Here is an 8,395-nt window from a genome sequence, read left to right as displayed (position 1 = left end):
TCTCAAAATTAGGATTCCCTTGAAACTGTTTCCCATCTATTACAGTACTCTATGCTATCTCACTAGAGAACTCAGTATTCATAAAGCTGAGAACTGTGGTCCTGTAGTCGCGCTTTCATCTTCATTCCAACTGACCAGGCCTTAAATCTCTTTTCTCTTGGATGTTTTCTTTGCCTTACCTGTTCTGAGAAAAACTGTGCCGCCACATATAACTCCCAGACACCTGTCAGCGCTTGCAGTCCCGGCGGTCTTGGTGGGAGAGGATAGTGGCGGCGACAGCCCTCCTGGTGCCTCATCCTCTTAACACATCTTGGCCCGGTGTGCGAGATACCCCCAGGTCCCGAGGCGAGTACCTCCACCCTCAGCTGGCTCCGCATCTCCGCCACAGGCTGCGAGAGACTAGCTCTTTCACCTGGAGCCAATCTAAAATTCCGCAGGGTCGACCTGGCTCAGGCCAACTTCCTGTAGCAAAGAAGGTCAAGCTTATCTTGTGGTAGTAAGTGCCGAGACCGCGAACAGCACCGAAGCATATCGTCCCAGCGCGGTCTCCGAGGGTCGAGAGTACACCTGCAAGGACTACGCCGGAAGATAGCAACTAGAGACTGGATCATCCCGGTTCCCGGCAGGCCAGCCACTTCCGGACCTGCGCGTCACCTCCCTGCGAACTCCGGGACTGCCCCTCCTCCCCGCCTCTTCCCCCCTCCCCCGCCCCCCGCCTGCCGATTCCCGGCGTGCTTCGCGGAGGAAGGGACGGAGTCGACAATAACAAACCTTGCCGCGGCCGTGTCCGCGGCCCTGCCGAGCCTTCGGCGCTGCTTCAGGGTTCTCTCGTCGCCTCGGCCCCTCGGCTCTGACCGGCCGCGGCCCCCTGTCCCCCGGCCCCTGACCCAGAGCCGAGGGGCCTGACCGCGTCCTTTCTCCGCCCGGACCACTCCCTCCCGTCCGGAGTTCGGGGCCGCGGTTGGCACCCGGACACCGGTGATTGTGTCAGTGGCGGTGCCGGATGGAAGGTTGGTAGCCGCTGCCTCGTCCTCGGCGGCGGCGGAAGATGGTGCCAGGGGCTGCCGGCTCTACTGTTGCCGCCGGCGGGGAAGGAGGTGCTGCCAGGTAGGTGCCGTCGCCGCCCGTGTCCTCTTCCCTCCTCTGGCTCTGGGACTGCTCAACGAGCCCCAGCACAGTGGGCCCAGGGCACTGGGGTCCCTACCGTACCGGAGCGCCGCCCTCGCGCAGGTGAGTGAACCCGCGGGCCCAGCGCATCCGGTCCCTGCAGGTTTTGCTTTGCGGTCGCCTCCCTAACACTACAGCCCCTGTGGAGACACCTGGCTCCTATCAAAGCCCCACTGGGCTGCAGGAGGTGTGAGATGGACTCAGCCCGGTCCAGGCCTGCCTGCGGCTTCCTGGGAAGGAGCTCCCAGGATGCCTGCCCGTACGCGCCCCCGGCCGACTTGCGGGAGTGGCCGAACGGGAGAGACGCCTGAACTACCAAGACGCGTCCTCACTCGTCACCACTGTCGGGCTCAGCCTTAATGGTGTCTTTGACTTGAGAAATCGGAGAATGGAATTGGGCCGAGGCCGAACGAAGCGTTTAGTGGAGAAACGGAGAGACGTCTTTGTCCCGACCCTGGAGTGCGAGGATAGGTATAAAGTTACTCCTAGGAATGACTCAGCCTCCGCCCGCCCCAGTGATAGATTTAGGATTGAGTGTGTATTCGGATTTCATAACTTCCTCGGTAGAAACAGGAGAAATGGCAACTTCTCAAAACATTTTTACAGTTTCTGACATTGCCTGGTGGATGTGCTATGTTTATTGTTTATAGTTTCATAATCTCATTTTTTTCCGTCATGACTCTTTAAAGTGCGGTCATACCACAAAGTAATGTGGGCCTGAGTGCCAAGGAACACTAATGTGCTTACTGTTGATAACGAGTCACGTTACTACAAGACATTCAACTACATAGGAATGTTCGCCTTAAGTCTGCTATATATAGAACGGTGATTTGGCCCATATGAAAATGTACCTGTGTCGTTAACCACTTTATTATTGGTAACCAGTTTTGTTGTGTGTTGATGGTGCTCGTATAGTTTATCCAAAGGTTTGGAAGGTTAGCAATTTAGGAGGAGACTTTTTAATTGAAGACAAATCGGGTTTAATAGAGAATATCGGTATTATATTTTGATATTTGATACAAAAAATCCTTCCAATTTTGAGATTACTGTGAGAAGCAGGACAGTTGTGGAAGGTGATTGGTGTGATTTGGGGGAGGAGTTTATAAGTAGACCATTGCTAAGGGTGTGAAGATATTTGGCTTTTTAAAAATAATTTTATTTAATCTATTTTGAATCTTTTATGTTAAAGTTACTATTACTCATTGGCCTAGTTCTTTTATGTTGTTGCTGGATGATAGGGAAGACAATGAAGTGTACTGCTCTTTGAGAAAATTTTTCTATCCCTTGCTAACAGTTAAAACGCCTGGCAGATTGATTTTTAGTAAACCAATTCATAAAGTCCAAAGGACAGAGGACACAAGACCTTTGTTCTTGAAAAACCACACTTTTGAACCTGAATTGTTATGTAAGTTTGAGAAGAGCTTTTATTTGGCTTTTAATTTTGAGAATCTCATGCATTTAGCAAGGGTTTGAGCACCAGCTGTACGCTTTATATTGCAAATGTGTGTAATCTTTGAGTATTTTCCAAGCAAGGGTTGGCTAGTAAAATTTTCTCAATTGGGTAATTCTATTCTTTAGTCCCAGTTAAGCTTTTCTTGTGTACTACAGAAAATACTGGTTCAAAAGACTCAAGTCAAAATCTAGCAGTTCCTTTCCATACACATTCATTCCTAGAATTGTTTATGTATCACAGACCATTGAACCAGTTACTGTGAGGAATGTAAGAACATGTGAAAGTATTCTTGCCTTACAAAAGAAAGAAAATTGGATTCCTCTATAGAAATAGTTACAATTGAGCATTATTGGAAATTTGAAGGAAATATACTGAAGAGATTTGAGCTTTTACAGAATGTATGAGGATATTTCTAGAAGAAGAAAATGCATGATAGAACATGAATAAGTCACTGCACTTTTTAAAAAAAACATCTGGCTATCAACAAGTTTTGACAGGGATTTACCATGTACCTATTATGTGCCAGGCATTGCTCTAGAAATATGGGGCAATGAACAAACCAAGCCAAATCCCTGTGCTCATTCATTCAAGAGAAATATGGGATAGCAGGCATAGGCTAGGGAGGAAAAAAAGCAGAAAAAGGAGGGGATGAGCTATCAGGACTAGGGGGTTGAAATTTTAGGATCTAAAGTTTAGACAGTGGCTGGGGAAGGCCTCGCTGGTATTTTTTGAGTAAAGACCCAAGAGAAGTAAGGAAGCTAGATGTGTGACTGACCATCTGGGGGAAGAATATTCTTGGCAGGAGGTATAGTAAATGCAAAGGCTTTGAGATACTTGGCATACACATAGAAAAGTGAAAAGGTTGCTGAGGGTGACCAGGTTACAAAGGAGGGAGATAGTAATAAGGGAATGTGGTGGTAGTGGGGGAGGTGTACAAATATTTACGTTTTTGGGTCATATCAAGCAAACTAATCTACTGTAACTCTGCATGGGCAAAGGTACAGAGATTTATTTCATTAAATCCATCAAGACTGGAAAGCAACTTATAGCTAGATTCATTTTTTTAAATGAAATGTTAATTAAGCCCCTGCAACAGACAGTTTTAGCTCTCACAAAATGAACAATGAACAAGAAGCAGAACTCACATACAAACTTTGTGTATAGGTTGTAGGAAGTTTTATAGAAGATAAATTACAAATGTGGAGTGCTTTGAGAAGCTAGGATAGATAATATTGTAGAAGCAGATTATGAAATGTAGGTTGATGATTTTGTACTTATTGTCACAGATAAAAGTAGCAAGTTTTAATGATCACATTTCTCTGATTCTTTCTCTTTTTTTAAAAAATATTTTATTTATTTATCTTTAGAGGGGAAGGAAAGGAGAGAGGAAGAGAAACATCAATGTATGGTTGCCTCTCCTGCATCCCCTGCTGAGGACTGGCCTCTGCCAGGTACTGGCCTGCAACCCAGGCATGTGCCCTGACTGGGAATCGAACCGCGATCGTCTGGTTCGCAGGCCCCTGCTCAATCCACTGAGCTACGCCAGCCAGGGCTACATTTCTCTGATTCTTTCATTGTGGATCTCATAAATCTAATTTGCCTGGACCTCTGTAGTCCAGGTCCTGGAGAGGGTGGCTTTTCTTCCACCTTTTAGTAAAGTTGAGGTTCTTTTAAGTAACATTTACAAGTACAGTACTCGACTGCCTTGTAAGCACCCTTTGTTTCATTGGTTAGTTTCTGTTTTCATAGTTTTTTTAGACAGTGCCTTGACTGAGGCTTATATCATGATTTTGCTCTTTGGAACTCTTATGAGTTTGTAGATATATTCCACGTATCATAATTGGTCAGTAATTATCCAAAATAACTGTTGAGATATTAGTTAAATCACTACCACATTGCTAATGTTTCCAGTTTGCTGAGTGCATATAGTCTTGGCTTAATGGAATGAAGCTAATTCACCATTTGCTGTGTGGGTAATTTTGGTTTCAGTTTTTCTTAACTTTTAGTATATATTGTAAAATGAAGCATAGGACAAGAGAATTTTTACTATAGATATAGTTATATGAGAATTAAGAATTTAAAAAAATTGACATTTAAAGGAAGTGTCACAACTTGATATTACTATCCCTTAACAATTACACCATGCCACAGCTCTGGGTGTCATACCCCAGTTGATGAAAGTAATGTAGGAAAAATGGCTGTGTCATCCTTACTTGATAATAGTTTGGAGGTAGGATAGTTATTTTGTAGTAGACTTGGCTTAAATTCATTTTAATGGTTCTTTGGAGTCTGTTAAGCAGAAGCTATCAAATGATACGACATGAAAAAATATCAATGCAGTAATACTTATAAAGAGAATTTAGTTTTTATGAATGAGACTAATTCAGAATGACAAAGTCTTAATGATGTATGGGACTTTTTTTAGACCATTTATTTACTAATATTTCCAAGTTTAAATGTTTGTCAAGCATTTTACATAATTTTACTTGGATGAGTAAAATTCAGATGAGAAGAAATGGGTAGGACTTTGTAAAGTGAGAGTATAGGTTTTGTGTAGGGGAATAGTTGGAGATACTTTCAGAAAGACGAACTGGGGTTAATTATGAAGTCCTTGAATGTAGGAGTTAAAGTTATAATTGCCACCATTTTTAAAGCTTTTATTATATCCCTTGCATTGTGAATGAGTCTGAAATATATCATTTCTATCCCGCTCATCCACACTGTAAAAGGCAATATTTCACTTTATAGTTGGTGAATTGCTGTGTAAAAGTTATCTGAGCCTCAGTGGGAGGGATGAGATTCAAATACATGTAAATCTTGCCTCAGAGTCTGACATTGTAATGTTAATCAGTTTAATGCCAGAGTTGTCAAATTTATATGCTTAAAGGGGCAAGCAGATAATGAAATAAGGAAAATCATCTGGGTGCTGAACTGAGGTCATGAGAGGCGACTGCAGAGAAACAAACAACAGAGCACGGTGGACCATTGGTCTCACTGTGGCCTTCTGTGGGCAACAGTAAGGATCTAGGGAAAATACTTGAGGGGCAGTCTTACTCCCATGGTTGTAACTGGTATGGGTTCACGAAAAGTTGGAGCAGGACAGAGACTTAAAGACAGTGAGAAACATTTTCAGGCTTTAAAATAAGGGTTATGTCATTTGAAAATGAGGGGTTGGATTATAAAGGAAAAAATGGATTGTATTTAAATAGAAATAACAAGCTTTGAGTAACAAGAGAATGATAGGTTTTGTTGATAAAGTTAAGGAGTAGTTTTAAAGGAAAAGCAGTGAATTGAAATGTAGATATGTTGAGTTTGAAGTTAGTAGTATGATTTCTAATTAGAGACATTTAGATCAGTTAAGCACTAGTTCTGAGTTTAGGACAGAGGTCTGGATTAGTTAATAATAACTGATGTTTGTATTGCACTTTAGTGTGCATAGTTCTTCCATATATGTGTAGATGCTTCTTCCTCATAATAACCCTGTGAGATAGGTATTTTCCTTCCTTTTTGTAATCAAAATAATTGGTTGGATAAGGTCATTTGGGCTTAGTAGTAGGGACACAGGACTTGAATTATGGGCTTTATAATCCCAAATTTCATGTTCTTTTCACAGTACTGTTCTCTATTTTAGTGTACATAAAGATAACAATTGGGGAAGTAAATATGAATGACTATCTAGGGAAGGTATATAGCGTCAGGAGGCAAATCTGCTTTGGAGGTCAAATTGGGGACTAGAATGGGGACAGCAGTGGGGGTCACTGTCTTGTTCTCTTAGTTGGATCAGCTCTTCTAAGGCGGCATGTTCAGGTTATTTCTTTGTAATGCATACAATATAGGGTTAGTTCCTTTTTCAAAATGGAAGGAAATATATCCCCCTGACTGCAAATGTAGTTTTTAAGGAGACCAGACAAAGTGAAAGCTCCACATTCAGAGATAGCCATTGTTAAAAAGATTGCTGTTAAACTGGCCAGGCTTATTTGATGCTTGTGTGTACATATACATCCCTGATCACTAGTTAATAAAATAAAAATAAAATCCTCAAACAGAATCATATGATATATTCTGTAACATTTTCTTACTAAGTATATTACTAATCGATATGTGTAGATCTAACAGACAATTTTAAATATCTAAATAATGTCACATGTAGGTGCATCATAATTTATTTGACCAACCCCTATTGATTTCTAATTTTTCATTGTTAATTGATGGTGTAATGAAATTCATTGGATATATACCTCTGTACCTGTGCCTATTACCTATTTCTAATTGATACAAACCCATAGGCAGAATCGCAAGTTTGCGTATTTTCAATTTTGATACATATTGCCAGATTTAAATCTCCTTAAAAAGTTGTACCAGTATACATTTTTGTCAAAACTGTGCCACTGTGTTGGTTTTTTTTCAACATTTTGCAATCTGAGGGGTAAAAATGATATTTCAGATAGAGTTTATTTTTCTGCATTCTATGGATAGCCACTTGTCTTAATACTATTGCTTGAACAATTTATCTTTTCCCCCAATTTGAAATTTTACTATTGTGTATCGGTGTGCATATAAACATATATTTTGATTTGTTCTGTTCCATGTTTTCTGTCTGTGAATAGGCCACAACCCTAGTTTTAATTACTGCTATATTATGTTTAACATGTTTTGGTAAATACTCTTTCCTGTAGTTTTTCTATAGTAGGTAGTTAATAGTTACCGTCTATGAGTAGAAACTCAAAGACAGTGTGTAGGCAAAGGCCACATAATTTTTAAGAGTATCTTTTTGTCAGTTGAGTTACTAACCTATTGCTTTCAATTTAGAATTGGATTGTGTTAACTTTTGTAATAGTACTGTCAATGTATGAAATGTCCAAACCTGTAGAGAATTTTTATGAGTTTTTTTAGCCAAACTGACAATTGTTAGGAAGCAAAATTTCAATGGACTGAAAAAGTCCAGAGAATGGCAGTTTTGCAGTTTACTTCATGTTTAAATTGGAGGAGGAGGCAGGTGCCAGGAGGGTTACATGGAATTCATTGGTGGTAGATTAGGGAGGCGGGAAAATGAAAAGCACAATTGGTTAAAGTAAAACAAAGAGACAGGTACTTCTTTTACCTTGGTGGGTACAAGATAATTAACAGTTACAGCACAGAAATGTTATTTGGGTAACTAGATAATGAAGAGATTCTGTGGTTTCCCGGCTTTGGTGGGAGCTTGTGCCCTGAGGGGTCTGGGAAAAAAAGGGATTACTCTGACAGGCTTAAGATCTGTTATCTTAGATGCAAGAAGACAATTGACAGGCTCAGTTAAGGTCAAGATTGACCTTCCTCAAGGCAGGTAATGCCTAGGACATGATTACCCATCCTGACTTCCTTTTAGTTAGGAAGTTGTAATTTCAGATCATTCTATGTGGTTACTTTAGGCCTCCGAATTTGTAAGGCCTACAGGCCTCCCCTAAGTTTGTGAGGTTTAGTATGTGGCCTCTTCTTTGTCCACACTATATATAATTTCATTTGCAGAAATTAAGAAAAGTTTATATATAAAATGAGCATTTGTGTAAAGTAATACTGTGTTATATACTAGGCTTATATTTTATATGTCACATAAAGATAACTTATTCAAGAACAGTTGACGTCTGTGCTTGTTTTTTGCAGTTGCATGTGATAACTTTAGTTCTAGGTCATTTAGATTCAACCCACCTATGAAATTTAATAGATATTTCATATGAGGTGTAAGGGAAAATGTTACAAATAAAAAGTCCCAACTTTTAAAAGTTAATAAAAGGTTGG

General features: G+C 40.8%; 1 protein-coding gene across 4 annotated transcripts in view; it reads left to right on the top strand.

Annotated features, from left to right (window-relative positions):
- The first annotated feature begins 756 nt into the window (after positions 1-756).
- RB1CC1 (RB1 inducible coiled-coil 1) overlaps positions 757-8,395 on the top strand; it is a 104,008-nt gene continuing 96,369 nt past the window's right edge. For all 4 annotated transcript variants that reach the window (XM_037038661.1, XM_037038659.1, XM_037038660.1 and 1 more), the window contains exon 1: positions 757-1,107. The gene's annotated coding sequence lies outside the window, so the exon portion shown is untranslated. The remainder of the gene's footprint in view (positions 1,108-8,395) is intronic.

Source organism: Sturnira hondurensis, unplaced genomic scaffold, assembly GCF_014824575.4.
Source record: "Sturnira hondurensis isolate 20B ecotype Veracruz unplaced genomic scaffold, ASM1482457v3 Scaffold0024805, whole genome shotgun sequence".
Taxonomy (NCBI): domain Eukaryota; kingdom Metazoa; phylum Chordata; class Mammalia; order Chiroptera; family Phyllostomidae; genus Sturnira; species Sturnira hondurensis.
This window is presented reverse-complemented; position numbering and strand designations above follow the sequence as displayed.